The sequence below is a fragment of the Myxine glutinosa genome, chromosome 2 (genome assembly GCF_964187855.1).
Source record: "Myxine glutinosa chromosome 2, kmMyxGlut1.1, whole genome shotgun sequence".
Taxonomy (NCBI): Eukaryota; Metazoa; Chordata; class Myxini; order Myxiniformes; family Myxinidae; genus Myxine; species Myxine glutinosa.
In genome coordinates, this window is record NC_136262.1 from 255,087,083 (window position 1) to 255,103,286 (window position 16,204).

The window sequence follows — 16,204 nt, forward strand, 5'->3', positions numbered from 1 at the left end:
TAACTGTAAGACGCACAAATACAAGGAAGTTATCAGGGTTGAATGTGTTAAAGCTGCATAAAGTGACAATGGTCAAAGCATTGTAAGATATATGTTTACTTTCAACTTTCTGAGATGTAGAATTTCTGTTAAAATCTGTTCATTTTAATATGGCACTCTTGAAGAATAATAAACTATCAGAAAATACTCGAAATCTGGATAAAAAAGAACACAGATAAAACGAAATCAGCATTTAATTGTCAAAACGACGAATTAACTTTTGGAATTATCATAGTTTAATCTATCATCATATAACAGTCCAACCTTAACGGCAGAAGTCACAAGTATATCCGAGGGAACGTGATTCACGACTACCATAATCGGTACAGTTTTCATGAGATATGAAATTATCTCATTATCTCATAATCGGTACAGTTAATAATACTTTTATTAACAAAGCTAGATGTAATGATACATATGATAGCTTTAGTAGTATCAGTTATTCCCTCTGTAATATTATATATACACAGCAATTAACATTAAATGCATTAGAATTCAATATAGACCGCAGAAAACATGAATGGGGTAAGACCGGACATCATCGGGGCAATACCGGCCACCCGTCCGCAATTACCCCACATTGGCCTTTGACACACGATACTTTCCTCCACACAACACTGTCTCATTACATCAATTGACACTGTATGTACGTAAACCATGCTTCAAACTGAATACACGTTTCTAATAAAATCGATGATTAACCAAAACGACTGACAGCAATAAACCCAAACAGCAAAATCTAGGAACACATTTTAGGGGGTGTACTTAACTTTCTGACTGAGTACTTCTCTTTAAATGAGGCAAATAATAGAAGTTAGCTGGTATTTACCTTGTTACCTGCGAGGCCACTCACGAGTGATGACGGAACAGCGCCAGCTATCGCGAAATTCCTGTAACAGCCTTGTCTGTAATTACCCCATGTCCGTATTTACCCCGTTCTCCCCTACTTGAATTTCTTGTAGTACTTGAATTGCTTGTTGTACTTGAATTTGTTGTAGTACTTGAATTGCTTGTTGTACTTGTTGTAGTACTTGAATTTATTGTAGTACTTGAATTGCTTGTTGTACTTGTTGTAGTACTTGAATTTATTGTAGTACTTGAATTTCTTGTTGTACTTGTTGTAGTACTTGAATTTATTGTAGTACTTGAATTGCTTGTTGTACTTGTTGTCGTACTTGAATTTATTGTAGTACTTGAATTTCTTGTAGTACTTGAATTTCTTGTAGTACTTGAATTTCTTGTAGTACTTGTTGTAGTACTTGAATTGCTTGGAGTACTTGTAGTACTTGAATTTATTGTAGTACTTGTAGTACTTGAATTGCTTTGTGCTTTATCATCAACAGGTCTCCACACACTGCAGGCCTGTCCCACGACATAGAATCAAACCGTCTGCGCAAGAACCTTGAAGATCAGTTTGAATACTTTGTGCAACAGCTACGGGATCTGCAGAAATGCCGGTATCGTCATCCATCCATCATCATATCGTACTATAATGGAACTATGGTGTATGTATGTGTGTATGTATCATCTGCTCTTCCGACAGGATTTGACCTAGGAAGCTGAAACATTCAGAGATTAATGAAGGCATCCTGAAGTTGTGCCTGTGTGTGTTTCGTTTGATTCCATCAAGTTTTGAAAATAATAATAATAATAATAATTTCCCCATCTTGACATTTTCTTCCTTTTGGAGGAAATGTGGGAGGGGTGCAATTGGAATTATCCAATCTATATAAATAATAATGTCTCTATATATAAAGGAGGAGTGTCTGTCTGGATGTCCGCTTATAACTCAAGAACTACACATCGGAGAAAAGTTTTAGACACAGATTCGGAATCAGCATAAAATTCCGGTGGTTATAGGCTACGTTTTATTTTAATATCAATGGTTTAAAAAACCGCGCCAGCTGCAATTCCATGGTGTAGTTTGTGGCGGCGCTATTGCCCCTTTCCGATCCCATGACGCATTGCGGTTCCGATTCGCGATAAGGTCTATGCGCTATCACCGACACTTTTCCACCTTTTCCATACCTTTTAATCAGATTTAACTTATCGTCCATCGTAACCACATTACGCTTGGAAACATTAGCATTATCCTTCTTCGGACCCATGGCTAACACAGACACAGTAAAGGGATACTGTACGTCGCCTCTGTTTTGAATGAGAATCGGCAGTTGCGCGTACATACAGTATACTGTACGTACATATTTATATATTTTTAATGTGCTTTTTATTGTATTTTAAATTGTTTTTTAGCTTCTTTTATTGTTAATTTATGTACTATTTTATTTATTTTAAATATATTTTAAAGGAAAACAAATGTTTTCACGTCCGTAGGAGTGACGTAAAGTCGCACATAATGACAAAATGCGCGCCATTTTTTCACGCCAAGAACGAATAAACGTTTTTTTTTTTTAGTTGAGATTTTATTCGAATTCGAATTCCATTAAATTTCAACTGTTGGAAACAATAATTATTTCAACTGTTGGAAATATTTTTTTGGTTAACCAACGACGGTCGATTTAATCTCGACCTTCCCCTAGCAAAACACGCCCACTTCCAACTGAGTTTCGCAACAGTCGTCAGCCTCAAGGACTCCCAACACACAGGGTGATTCTCAAGGTGCAAGGTGTGCATTTGACAAGTGAACATCAGGTAAACGTTCAAACTGATCAATACCCTGAAATTTTGAAATTCATTTGAATTGATCAATTCATGTGGCTATAAATTCAAGTCTACTTTTCTTTCAAGTTCATTTGTATTTGATGTGTTGCACTACAAATGAACAGTATTTCCTGTCATTTGACTTTTGCTCAAAGTATTAATTCATTTGCTATATTTTTTTAAGGTCATCATGCCACGTAAAAGACCCAAATCGCTTGGTCGATCTACTGCAGATTCAAGAAAAAAGAAAGCTCAGAGAGCTGATGAGACCGATGATGAGCAACAAAACAGACTGGAGGACAATCGCCTTAGGCACCAAGATAATCGAACTCAGGAAACCGAGGATCAAAGGACAGAGAGACTGGTGGCTGATCGTGTACAGCACAGAGAAAATAGGTCCCGACAGACTGAGCAAGAAAGACATCAGATGCAGCTTCGTGACAGGTCTCGACGTCAGCTCCGTCGAAGCAGAGAAGCAGAAGAAGAGAGGCTTCAAAGGCAGGAAGAATATAGGCAAAGGCAGGCTAACAGAAGAAGCAGAGAAGCAGAAGAAGAGAGGCTTCAAAGACAGGAAGAAGATAGGCAAAGGCAAGCTGACAGAAGAACTGCAGAAGAGGATCAAACAAAAGTCAATTGGTTCAAAGGGGCCTTTGCTTACAACCCAAGAAGGAAGTACAGCTCTGACTCTAAGGTGGACATTGGAGAAATGGACAAGGTGTGCAAATATTGCAAGGCCAAAACGTTCAAGGCAGAGACAGCAGGCCTTTGCTGCTCAGCAGGCGAAGTCTGGCTACCCCGCATCGAAGAGCCTCCTGATGTGCTGAAAAGGCTGCTGATTGGCAACACTGCTGATGCCAAGCACTTTCAGAAACACCTTATGAGGTACAACTCAGCCTTCCAAATGACTTCCTTTGGGGCAGAAAAGGATCTCACTGACTACTCTTTCTTTACAACATTTACAATACAAGGTCAATGTTATCACAGGATGGGGTAGTCTCCAGCCTGTTCCCAGTGAAAACAACAATACTGTACACAAGTTTGTTCAGGTCTACTTCATGGGCACAAGTGAAGAGGAGGCTGAACAGCGGTGCAGGAATGTTCAAATGTCAAATGGTGCACTCAAATTGAACATTGTGGCAGACCTCCAAGAAATGCTGCACCAGAACCACAAATATGTCAAAGTGTTTAAGTATGCCCTTGAACAGATGGAGGAAAGACCAGATCTGAAGCTCAAAATAATGGCAGACCAGATGCCAGCTGGAGAACATGAGAGACGATACAATGCACCTGTGAGTGATGACGTGGCCATCATTGTGGTTGATGAAGAACTTGGATCAAGAGACATTGTCCTGAAGCAAAGATCGGGCAGTTTAGATTACATCAGAGAAACCCACAGAGCTTATGATGCCCTTCAGTACCCACTGATATTTTGGAAGGGACAGGATGGGTACAACTTTTCTCTGAAGAAAATAAACCCAGCAACTGGCCAGGAGAAAACTGGCAGAAATTCTAAAGTATCATGCAAGGATTTCTACTCTTACCATTTCATGGAGAGAGACGAAGAGGTCAACTATGTCTTGAGGTTTGGCCGTGTCACCTGTCAGCTCATGGTAGACAGCTATGCAAAGATGGAAGCTGAACGCCTTCTGTACATCAGACTGAACCAATCAAAACTACGTGCTGAAGAGTACATCCATCTGAAGGATGCCATAGTTACAGATGGCATTAATCCAGAAGACATTGGCCAGCCAGTTATTCTTCCATCCAGTTTTACTGGTGGCCCACGGTACATGGCAGAAAGAACCCAGGATGCTATGTCATATGTCAGAAAGTTTGGCCATCCAGATCTATTCATCACTTTCACCTGCAATCCTGCATGGCCTGAAATCAAGAATGTACAAGATTCCAATCTACGACATGACATTATTGCCAGGGTATTCAGTGAAAAACAGAAGAAACTGCTATGGTTACTGAAGAAAGGGATGATCTTTGGAGATTTGGTAGCATGGATGTACACCATTGAGTGGCAGAAGCGTGGCCTCCCTCACTCACACACCTTGATTTGGTGCAAAGACAAAATCCGACCAGACGATATAGACAGGATCATATCAGCAGAACTGCCAGATCCAGAGATGGACCCAGAACTGTTCAAGACCATCTCCACACAAATGATTCATGGGCCCTGTGGCAGCATCAACCCTCGATCTGTTTGCATGAAGGACAACAAATGCCAAAAAGGATTTCCCAAACAACTTCGCCGAGAGACAGAGACTGGTGATGATGGATATCCAGAGTATCGCAGGATTAGCACTGGCGATGGGGGACACACTGCTAAAGCCAACATTCGCAGTGTGGGAGAGTACAACGTTGACAATCGGTGGGTTGTTCCCCACAACAAAATGCTCTGCAAAATCTTTAATGCACACATCAATGTGGAACTGTGCAGCTCAGTTAAGTCCATCAAATATGTATGCAAGTATGTCAATAAGGGCAGTGACATGGCAACATTTGAAGTAGGTGACAAAAAAAGGTCAGATGAGATTAGCAGGTTCCAGTCAGGCCGATATATATCAACAAACGAATCAGTGTGGAGGATCCTTGGATTTAACATTCATGAGCGATATCCAACTGTCATCAATTTGGCCGTACATCTGGAAAATGGACAAAGGGTCTATTACACTGCAGAAACTGCCCAAGCATGAGCACATGGGCCGCCTCCTCAGACTACGTTGACAGCTTTCTTCAAACTCTGCATAGAAGATGACTTTGCCAAGACTCTTCTGTACAATGAAGTCCCTACCTACTACACATGGGAGAACAAAACGTGGAATCGCAGGAAGAAGGACATTCCAGTAGACAATTATCCTGGAGTTTATGCCAGCAGCGCAATTGGCAGAGTCTACACAGTTCATCCAAAGAACAGAGACTGTTTCTTTCTGCGCCTTCTCCTGCACACTGTCAGAGGTCCAACATCCTTTAAAGATTTGCGACGGGTTAATGGTCAAGATTGTGCCACCTTCCGTGATGCCTGCCGACTCCATGGTCTATTGGAAGAAGATGAACATTGGAAAAAAGCCATGGATGAGGCAGCAGTCTCACAGGCACCAAAACAACTATGGCAGCTGTTTTCCATCATATTGGCAGCATGTGACATTCAGGATCCAGAGAAGCTCTGGGAGGACCACAAAGGAAATATGTCTGAAGACTTTCTTCACTTGGCCAGACGTCAGAACCCTGGTGAGGATATTGATTTCAACTGTGCAATCTACAATCAAGCCCTGATTGAGCTAGAGAAGCACCTGATTGTCTATGGAACCACTATGGCAAATTGTGGAATGCCCCAACCAGAAAACAGCATTGAGGGAATGGCTCAGGAGCTTCTGAGGGAAACAAACTACAACATGGAAGAACTGACCACATTTGTAGAGCAGAATGTCCCAAGAATGGTTGAGGACCAACAGCAAGCCTTTACTTCTATCCTGAAGAGTGTTGATGATGATGCTGGTAAGATATTCTTCCTCGATGCTCCTGGCGGGACAGGAAAAACATTCCTCATTAATATCATCCTGGCCAAGGTTCGTCAAAAGTCGGAAATTGCTCTGGCTGTGGCCTCAAGTGGAATTGCAGCTACACTTCTTGAAGGAGGAAGGACAGCACACTCAACTTTCAAACTGCCTTTGGATTTGACCAAGCAAGACACCCCAACCTGCAACATTAGCAAGAATTCAGCAAAAGCCAAGATCCTTCAACAGTGCAAAATCATCATCTGGGATGAGGCTACGATGAACCACAAGCAGGCATTCGAAGCAGTGAACAGAACACTCCAAGATATTCGCAACAACAATGGAATCATGGGTGGTGTGACAACTGTTCTGGCTGGAGACTTTCGTCAGACTCTCCCAGTCATCCAACGGGGCACAAGGGCAGATCAAGTCAAGGCCTGTATCAAGTCTTCTTATCTCCTCTGGCCACATGTGCAAAGACTTACCCTGAATACCAACATGAGAGTCCACCTTCTTGGTGACAACACTGCAGGGGCGTTCTCAAGCCAGCTTTTGAAAGTTGGCAATGGCCTATACCCTCAAGATGCATCAGAACAAATAACTCTACCATTTGGACAGTTTGTTGAAACAAAAGATGACTTGATCAAAAAGGTCTTTCGCAATATGGAGACCTAGTTCCAGGACTCATCATGGCTTGCAGAAAGAGACATTTTGGCCCCCCAAGAACAATGCTGTTCAAGAGATCAACAATTTGCTCCACCAACTTCCCGGTCATGAAAGAAATTATGATTCTCTTGACAAAGTGACAGATGAAGATCAGGCAGTAAACTTCCCAACTGAGTTTCTCAACAGTCTTCAGCCTCAAGGACTCCCAACACACAGGTTGATTCTCAAGGTGGGAGCACCAATCATGCTTCTAAGGAATCTTGATCCACCAAAGCTGTGTAATGGAACACGATTGACAATCCAGCAAATGATGCCGCATGTCCTCGAGGCAACCATCCTCTCAGGACAATACAGAGGAGAGAAAGTATTCATTCCAAGGATACCACTTATTCCACCTGACCTTCCATTCTCCTTCAAGAGGATTCGGGTCCCCATCAGGCTATGTTTTGCTATGTCCATCAACAAGGCGCAGGGGCAATCAATGAAGGTTGTAGGCCTGAACTTCACAGAACAAGTGTTTGCCCATGGCCAGCTGTACGTGGGCTGCTCGAGGGTTGGAAAACCAAGCAATCTTTATGTCTTGGCACCAAGTAAGAAAACCAGAAATGTTGTATACCCAGAGGTTTTGAGAAATTGAAAATTGACAAAACGTCATGTAGGAAATGTACTGTGATATTGCTCTAAAATATACATGTTCTTTTCATCATATATTTGTCTTATTCTTATTCAACCCGGGCGAAGCCGGGTACCTCAGCTAGTAACATATATATGCAGATAAGCAGTAGTCATGTTTTTGCTTCATGTACGTAACCTGGATTTTTTTTTTTTCCGGGAACGATTAAGGCAGCTGTCTGGAGCCTATACACCACCCAAATAAAGGGATGTGTCAGAAGAACGTGTTGCACTCTTGGAACAGGATCGCCAATAGAGCAGGTACTCTATTAGTACAGCTAACACTATGAACATGCACACGCTCCACAGGTGTGCCCACATTGTGTTTTCCTCGGTTTAATTGTGATTTTTTTTTTTTTAGATATTAAATGTCTTGCTAGGCCTAAATAACGGCAGGAAACCAGTTATAATCATGCTTAATGCCAGACGATAACTATGAATAAGCTTTTCTCACTTTGGCTAACATACTGCTGCAAACGTACCCACCATGGTTAATTGCACAGCAGAAAGAATCTCCTGTAACGTCACTTTTTCACGCACTATATTCACGATTAGATCAAAATACAGGAAATAACTCAATATCCACTTTCTCCAGGTTGTACAATAGTGACAAAGAATAAGATGGAGAATTTAACAATGCAGAATCTCACCGGTGTATATAGATTACAGTAGATCTGATGACCAGTGCAGACTCGCTCATTGACGCAGAGCACAGCTCAGAGCACGTGGTGAACTTGTCAGCTCAAAATGTGACCGGCTCCCTGGACGTGCGAGTCGAGCCGATGGTTGAGGTATGCTGCAAGACGTGAGATAAATTGTCGAGAAGGTTTGAGGCAAGGCTTGTTGTAGCACATGAATTGTGCACGTTATGTGAACGTTATGTGCACGTTATGTGCACGTTATGTGAACGTTATGTGCACGTTATGCAGAGTAGTGAAGGAAGCACAGCAAAATAGCATTAAATCTAAAGGTTGAAGGAAACTAGGGAAAGTGAAAGACTGAGATGGCTCAGAAGAAGGGATTAAAATCAGAGAATGTAGAGAACAGATAATCATGGACGAGGACCCGAGTGGCTGACCCGATATTAGCGGACGATTAAACAGCCAGAAAGATAGATGATGATATGAAATGAAGACTCATGGAATAGCATGTGTTTAATCATACGTGTAGTATGTGTTTAATCATACGTGTATATTTTCCACAGTGACAAATTGGGTGATGACTACGACGCTGCTCGACGGGATATACTGGAACATCTTGAAGTGTTTGATTGTTCGTTACGGAGCTTCGCCACTGGAGATGCCACCTTGGAGGCCGAGATAACTGTGGTAAGTTTGTGAAGGTAAAGTGAGTTGGTTGGATGCCAGCCAGATAGGAAACTCGGAGAAATGGCAACTGTGCTTAGCTCATTTGTCATGGATAAGAGAAAAATTATTGAGGAATTAACAGAAATATGTAATGAGGCTGGGCGAAGCGAGGTCAAGGCCGTTTGTTCCTGGTATGTGAAACATCCTGTTACCCGCGCCTACAGAAAACAGACTTTTTGGAATGCTGGCTGCATTTTCCATACAATAAGCATGTAAAAAATTTTTTTTTAAATTTGTACATGGGTAGGCACTTTCAGTAAACCTAGGTAAGTCATTACGTCTCCCACCAGGGAAGACCACGATAGTCCAAGTACAGGACTTGTTAAATTCAAGGACGAATTACCAGATTGGTGGGCAAGATCTAAACGCTCTTATTATGCCAATAACTTACTGAGCCGAGTTGATGGTGTTGAACAGCATGGGATTTACGCAGAATGTACCACCTGGCACAACAGTCAGTGAAGCAGAATGTACCGCCCTCTTTCCCCCCCCCCCTCCTTCCCCCCACCCTCCTTTCCCCCCCCCCCCTCCTTTCCCCCCCCCCTCCTTTCCCCCCCTCCCCCCACAAGTGAGTCGATCAGCTGTTGGGTTCAGAATCTCCTCCTGAGGAAAGAAACCGATTCTGCACGAGAGGTTCTGGAGATCAGGATCGGCCATCATAGGTTGAAGAAGTTGTAGACTCAATTGCCCAAGGAGACAGCAGCAGATACCCGAAGGAGGAGCCTGGATCAGACGAGAGCACTACTCCTTGAGGAAGGAAGTTAAGTGACCAAAATGTTTTGGTGAGCCTTCCATGAAAGGATGGGGAAGTATGGGTGGGGCAGGGGTGTTGATGTAATAGAAGACTAGAACGATACTCTTTGACGTCATGACGTCGACCGATTATGCCTCCACCCACATTATTACATCATTACAATACTTGTACCAAGTTTGCTTTAAATCCATACAGCTGTTCCCAAGTTATCCTATTTTTTACCTGACATGACCTCTGACCCCAAAATGTAATCGGTTCATGTTTACATCATTATACAGCTAACCCCCGCTCTTGCAGGGAAAATGGCCTTAAAATGCCTGTTGTTTTGTTGTTGTTTACATCATTATACATACCTGTACCAAGTTTTAATTTAAATCCCTTTAGCTGTTCACAAGTTATCACATTTCTTCCTGACATGACCTCTGACCTTTGACCTTTGACCTCAGGGCCCAAAATCTAGTCAGTTAATCTTTACATCATTATACATATGTGTACCAAGTTTGAATTAGATCACTTCAGCCGTTCTCAAGTTATCGCGGTAACGAAAACCTATCACGGACAGCTGGACGGACAACCTGAAAGCATATTGCCTCCGGCGACTGTCAACGGAGGCATAAAAATGGACTAAAGCAGAAGAACCCTTGATGTGGGGAGGGGGAACAGGAATAAAGAGGAAGATCCCTGATGGGGGAACTTGGCGGTCATTTCTCATTTATACTGGACCCCAAGTAAATAACACACTTGATACTACTATATTCTGCATTATTCAAGTCTGTTTTTGCCTAACAATGACTACATGGTACACTCAATATTAATTGGTTGAGTTTGTATTCAGTATTGAGCAGTTTTTTGCAATGTAAAAATATTTGGTTTCAATAATATATTTTTATTAGTGAGAATATATTGATAAATGAGACAAGCAGAAATTAAGATATTGTAACGGATTTGGGAAACCGTGCACTTTGTGTAAATTATTGTAAATATACCCCCTTTGTGTAATGTAATGATTCATGTAAATACCTCCATTCGTTGTTGTAAGATCAAAGGTCATCCCATAGTTAGTCCATCGCACCACGTAGCAAATCATAGGACGTCTCCATAGTTATATCATTATTCTGTGTTTCAGTTAAGGCCATGTGTCCAATAGTCGATCTTACGTTGCACCAAATCAAATAAGATAGAGCCCCTTTTCCATAGCGTTTACCTCCATTACCAACTGCATTCGCCTACATCTCCCAACAACATTCGCCGCCATTGCCCATGTGCTCCAACTCGGAGAAGAAGGGCGTGGCCCGCCCATCGTCAAGAGGTGGAGCCAAGAAGCCCTTACGACCAACCAGGAATCGGTGGGTATGGCTTGGTAGGGCATGGCTATATAACCCGTCACGGGAAGCCCCCACCGCCAGATGAGTGAGGGAGCACGCATTGAGAGCGCACGAGGCAGAGTTTTTGAGGGAGGTGCGCTGGACAAGTTCTGTGGAGTGAGGTACGAGAGAGAGACGACGCTGCTTCAACCCGCCCCTGCGCGCGCGCAGCTTTGCCACGCTGCCGCGAAGCAACGCCGCCGTGTGAACCAGAGTGCGGGGAGTCGGCGGCCGCTCACCTCCAGCCCTGCCGTTTGCACGGACCTGAACCTCATCCTTCCAGCCCTGTGGTCCCACCTTCTCTCCCTCCAGCCAATCCAACCTGCAATTCCCCATTCGCGTGAGTCTGCCCGTCGTCTGTCCTTTGTGTTGTCTGGGGTATAAGTAAGCCTGTTTAAGCTAAGGATTGCCCTGTGTATCTGCTTCTTCTTCTTCCCTGTAAATTACTTCATTCTTCTTTTCTTCTTCTTTGGGTTTTGTGTAAATAATTAATAAATCCCTGTTCTTTCTTTACCTTTGGTTCCTTCTTTCTCATCCGATCGCTTTAGTGATTTCTCCATTGAGTTCCTGTGGTGCGATTTCGGCCAATGCTTATGAATCGGGTTAGTCATTGTTAACGGCCCGCGCCGCAGTTCGCTCGCTCGGCGCCATCAATCAATTACGCTGCGGCACGGGCGGGAGCATTTCCTCGCTGACGGCCGGTGGTAATACTTAGGTATTAAGACTAATTGGGCTTACGACCCTACGTACCATCGGCCATCAGTGACGTCATACTTCCAGGACCGGCGGAGACGGCCAACTTAACAGGACAAGGGGATTAACCCCCCCTTGCTAACGGGAGTGCCGTCCCCCGGATTCCGTAACAATATAGTGTTAGAGTAGTAGTTCAACCTTCAATTATCATTTAGACAAGTAGACTATATCAATCACTTGCTCGTGGGACAACCAGGTTTGAAAGTTATTGTGTACCCCAGCAATCCTTTGCATTTGTGTCATTTGCCAACATCTGCCTTCTCGTGTTCACTTTAACTCAGAAAATGACGTGTGCTAAGTTACTTGGAGCTTTTCCTGCAGTGCTTAAATAAAAAAATTAGTCGTGTTGTTTTCGATCCATCTATGTAAAGCTTGTGACCGCAAAACCGTTGCGTTGCCATGTGAATGTGCAGGCAATCCAAGCTGCAGTGAACGAGGCATTTCACACGCCAGAAGTGATCCACCTTTTTGCCAAGCAACAGCCCAGAGATCTACGGGCACGGCTAGCTCGGGTAACGTGCCTCTTTTGGGAATGCGCTCAACCTTGATCCGTCACTTTTTTGTCTGCATGCATCAATCGTACCAGCACAACCTCCTCTCTCTCCATTCAATCTCGTTGGATCAGGATGAGAAGGTTGGAGCTCCAGAGATGGTGAGGCAGAAAGCAGAGATCTTGGCAGCACTTCGAAGCCTTGACGAAACAGTAAGTCACAATTTGTTGGACTGGAATTACGCTTGAGTAATATTGGGAATTTATTGCCAGAGTTTACACTGTACTGCCTCGATTTTATGTTGCAATGCGTCGTTCAGCATTATCTTGATATGTTGTCATAACACGGACGCCGTGGCACCATGGCCTTTTGATTTGAATTTCACATGATTCCAGCTTCTTAAATTAAAGTGCAATTCGTAAGCATTTGAAAATGCCTGTCAGCATCCGCTTTGTATTCGGACTTCTACATTTGTTAAACATGGCGAAATCAGCTAAAACTAGAACGGTACTCGATAGAGCGCATACCTCCACCAGGTTGAACAGTTTACGTTTTGTAACCCACTGATACGCTGGCTGTGGATCCGGACCTGAAACAAAATCGAATCGGCGTATTCTTGTCGATAACCAACTTGTCTACCTAGTTTTGTCATAATCTGTCCAAAATTGAATCTATTCCTCCTTGTCACACCAAACCTGCCCACCAAGTTTCGTCTGAATCCGTCCACAACTTTTTCAGATATCCTGCTATATATCTTTTTTGCCTTGTCTCTCAACGGTGAAGAATCACTTTAAAAAATTTGTAATAGCCGGATCCGGATCTTCACCAATATCGAAATAATTTCGTCCGTATCACACACCCAACCTGTCAACCAAGTTTTGTCCGAATCCGTCCAAAACTTAGAGATATCCTGCTCAAGGACATACAAACAGATGAGTGTCAACATAACTTCTGTCCGCAAGTTAAAATGGGCAAAAACTGATCCCCTTAACTACAGACATGTCAGCTTACTTGTAATCATCAGCAAGGTCATGGAATCCATCATTGCAGTTGATATGAAATCCTTCCTTTTCTTCAACAACTTCATCTCAGATCACCAATTCGGATTCAGACCAGGTCACTCCACCTTGAACATGGTGCTTCTACTCACCCAACAGTGAATGGAGGCCCTCAATGTCAGACATGAGATCAGGGCCGTCTCTCTGGACGTATCTCATGCTTTTGATACAGTCTAGCATCCCGACTTTCTCACCAAACTTTCTGGCTGTGGCATCCAAAGTCAACTCCACACATGGCTGACTGACTTCCTCTACTCTCGTAGCTAACGTGTGGGTCTCAGCAGAATCCTCTCCCTGTCGAGGCTTTAGTGCCCAAGGCAGTGTTCTGGGCCCGGTCCTATACTTGATACAGTATTCATAAATGATTTCTCTGAATCTCTGGAAAATCCTCTATCGATTTGCTGATGATTCCACACTCTGGCATGACATCCATCATCCTTCAGACAGGCAGGCAGCAGCCTCTTCCCTCTCTTCAGACCTTTATTAAATGCCAGGATGGTCAAACACTTGGAATATGTCCTTCAATCCAGACAAATGTCACACTCACTGTCTCTCTGAAAGGACCTAATGGCAAACCCTCCTCTCTACTTTGTTAACAATCTTCTTGAAGTTCAGTCATTCAAACTCTCGGTCATGATCTTTATTGGGCAAACTACATTTCAAAGTTGGCCTCCAAAGCCAGCACTGATTGAGCATCCTCCCTTGTACAAAGTCCTTCCTTGACACACCTGAATTCCTGTCCACCTGCAAGGCCTTCATCCGCTGCTTGAGGGTGTACTGCTCTCCCATGCTTCACACCTTGCTCAGTTTTGACGCCGTGGAAACCAAGGCCTTCAAGATCATTGGAATCTGCCACGATGAAGCTTATTCCTGCCCACCTCCCTTATTTTGTCCTTCAACGCTGTTGTTGGTGTTTCCACATCTCATTCTGCTGTTTATTTGTTCTGTTGCTTCCTGATCCATTTTGCGTTCAAGCTCTTTCATGAACCTTGACTTTGTATACAAAAAACCCCCAAAAAAACAAACTCGTATCCACAAAATCCTCTGCTCCGACTTTTCCTCCTCGTCACCCTCCACCCCTCCCCACTCCCTTTCCAATGTTGGCATGACTTGCTTTCTCCTCAGTATCCCGAAGTTGCATCACATGATATCTGCTTTCTTTGTCTGGATAGTGAATATGAAATTCTACGTCACTCTTACCAAGGTTCCGATAACAATACAAGATTCAAAGTGGATCGCATCAGGGGCGGATCAAGGTGGGGGGGGTGCAGGGGGTGCGCACCCTCCCTTCGATCCAGGATGAGGGTGCAGGTGGTGCGAATCTGCTGAACTGTTGGACCAGGGAAGAACACAAGGAACTGCAGAAACTTCCAAGAACGCACAAAATGCCGTTTCTGACGATCAATTTTTTAAAAATTCCTGGGGGAGGACCCCAGATCCCCCCTTTATCCCCTCCCCCCAGCGCTATAGTTTCATGCACCCCCCCCCCCCCCGTCTTCAAATTCCCGGATCCGCCCCTGCGCATGTTAGCACGGCGCATGAGCTGTGAATCAAGCACCCAGTGATCCGTGCTCTTATCACAGAGACGTTATGTCACATGGAGTGTGACCCATAAAGACCGTCATCTCTCACATCCCACATGTTTCGTTTGTACTCCCACCCTCCTACCCAACTCTCCCAACCCCACAAGTAAACCTCTTTTACAAATCTCAACCTCCGTTTAAAAAAACATCGTCAGTCATTTTGCTGCATTTAGCTTGTGCTGCCTTCCAAAAGACATAGTTGGCTGACATCAAGACTATAAAACGGCACCATCACTGAAGCCTTAACTGAGTGATAGTAAGGGCCAAACAAGCTAACTCGGTACTCCGAATTTAACAATTCCAATCTCATGGTTTAATGTCCAGAACTTGATGGAATGTACCGATGCGTGTACCATTTTCAGCTCTCAAGTCATGAAGAGGAATTCCTATCGGTGCAAGCAGGCTCGGCTCTGAGCCAGTTTGAGGCGGTCTCCAGGGAACAAGGCAAGAGATTCTTATTTTGTTGAAAGCACTTGTTACCACAACTAAGGAAGCAACTGAGTCTCTCTCTGGCATTTTGTCATTGAAATGAATTATGAGTATCTGTTGTTATTACTGTAAATCAAAGTGTTACGGATTCGGCACTAACTATTGTTGTTATTATTATTATTATTGTTGGTTCTAAGTATTATGGTTATTGTGGTTAAAAGGTTTAAAAGCGCTCATGATAAAAATGATACCGGAAATCAGACAGTGCACCGGAAGAGGTCAAGCGAATAAGAAGAGGGCGTGAGGCAGAGGTGAAACGACGCGTTTTGTAAAAGCTCCGTACCTAGCGTGGTCGAGCATACATGGCGAGTGAACTTTGAGTCCTTGAAAGGAATCTCGTGCGATTGGTGTTATCGCTGGAGTTGTGAAAAAGCCTGCGAAGCCAGGTACAGGTGTGAGATTCCAGAGAATCTTCGCTTAGAGGCTGCGGCTTGAGGAAGAGCCGTCTGCCATTTCAGGGACCTCGCGCGTCATTCGCGGAACCTTGTTTAGCCGCATCCGCTGGTCCCGCCCTCCGGTGGTTTGCCGAGGATGTGTGTGCGTGACAGCGGCCTTTGAAGAATACGATGCGGTTCGCTACTGCATGGTGTATGTGCACGTTTGGATCGCGTCTTTGGGATTCCTCTTTCCACCGCCCATTGGGGTTGGCTGGGACCACGTGACGGTCCCCGCCTTGCCTACATCTCTTTACCCGCCTCATCGCCTTATCGCCTCTTCGCCGGGAGCACCATTGTGTTCTAGAGACATTGAGAAGGGCTCTGTTTCAGTCCCTGGGGGTGCCGTGAATTTGAGCTAGGTTACCAT

General features: G+C 43.9%; 2 long non-coding RNA genes across 4 annotated transcripts; one reads left to right on the forward strand and one right to left on the reverse strand.

The window, feature by feature from the left end:
* Positions 1-78: 78 nt before the first annotated feature.
* Positions 79-8,319, reverse strand: LOC144890738 (uncharacterized). The gene is made up of 2 exons (XR_013622508.1): positions 8,192-8,319; positions 79-1,482 (listed from the first exon to the last, which is right to left on the reverse strand). It is a non-coding gene; the product is annotated as an uncharacterized LOC144890738 (long non-coding RNA).
* Positions 2,554-15,733, forward strand: LOC137420647 (uncharacterized). 3 transcript variants are annotated; one of them, XR_010983173.2, is made up of 6 exons: positions 2,554-2,691; positions 7,713-7,802; positions 8,746-8,869; positions 12,193-12,291; positions 12,405-12,482; positions 15,274-15,733. It is a non-coding gene; the product is annotated as an uncharacterized LOC137420647 (long non-coding RNA). The 3 variants fall into 3 exon arrangements; XR_010983174.2 differs by lacking the exons at positions 2,554-2,691; positions 7,713-7,802 and adding an exon at positions 8,252-8,332; XR_010983172.2 differs by lacking the exons at positions 2,554-2,691; positions 7,713-7,802; positions 8,746-8,869 and adding an exon at positions 10,098-11,366.
* Positions 15,734-16,204: the final 471 nt, after the last annotated feature.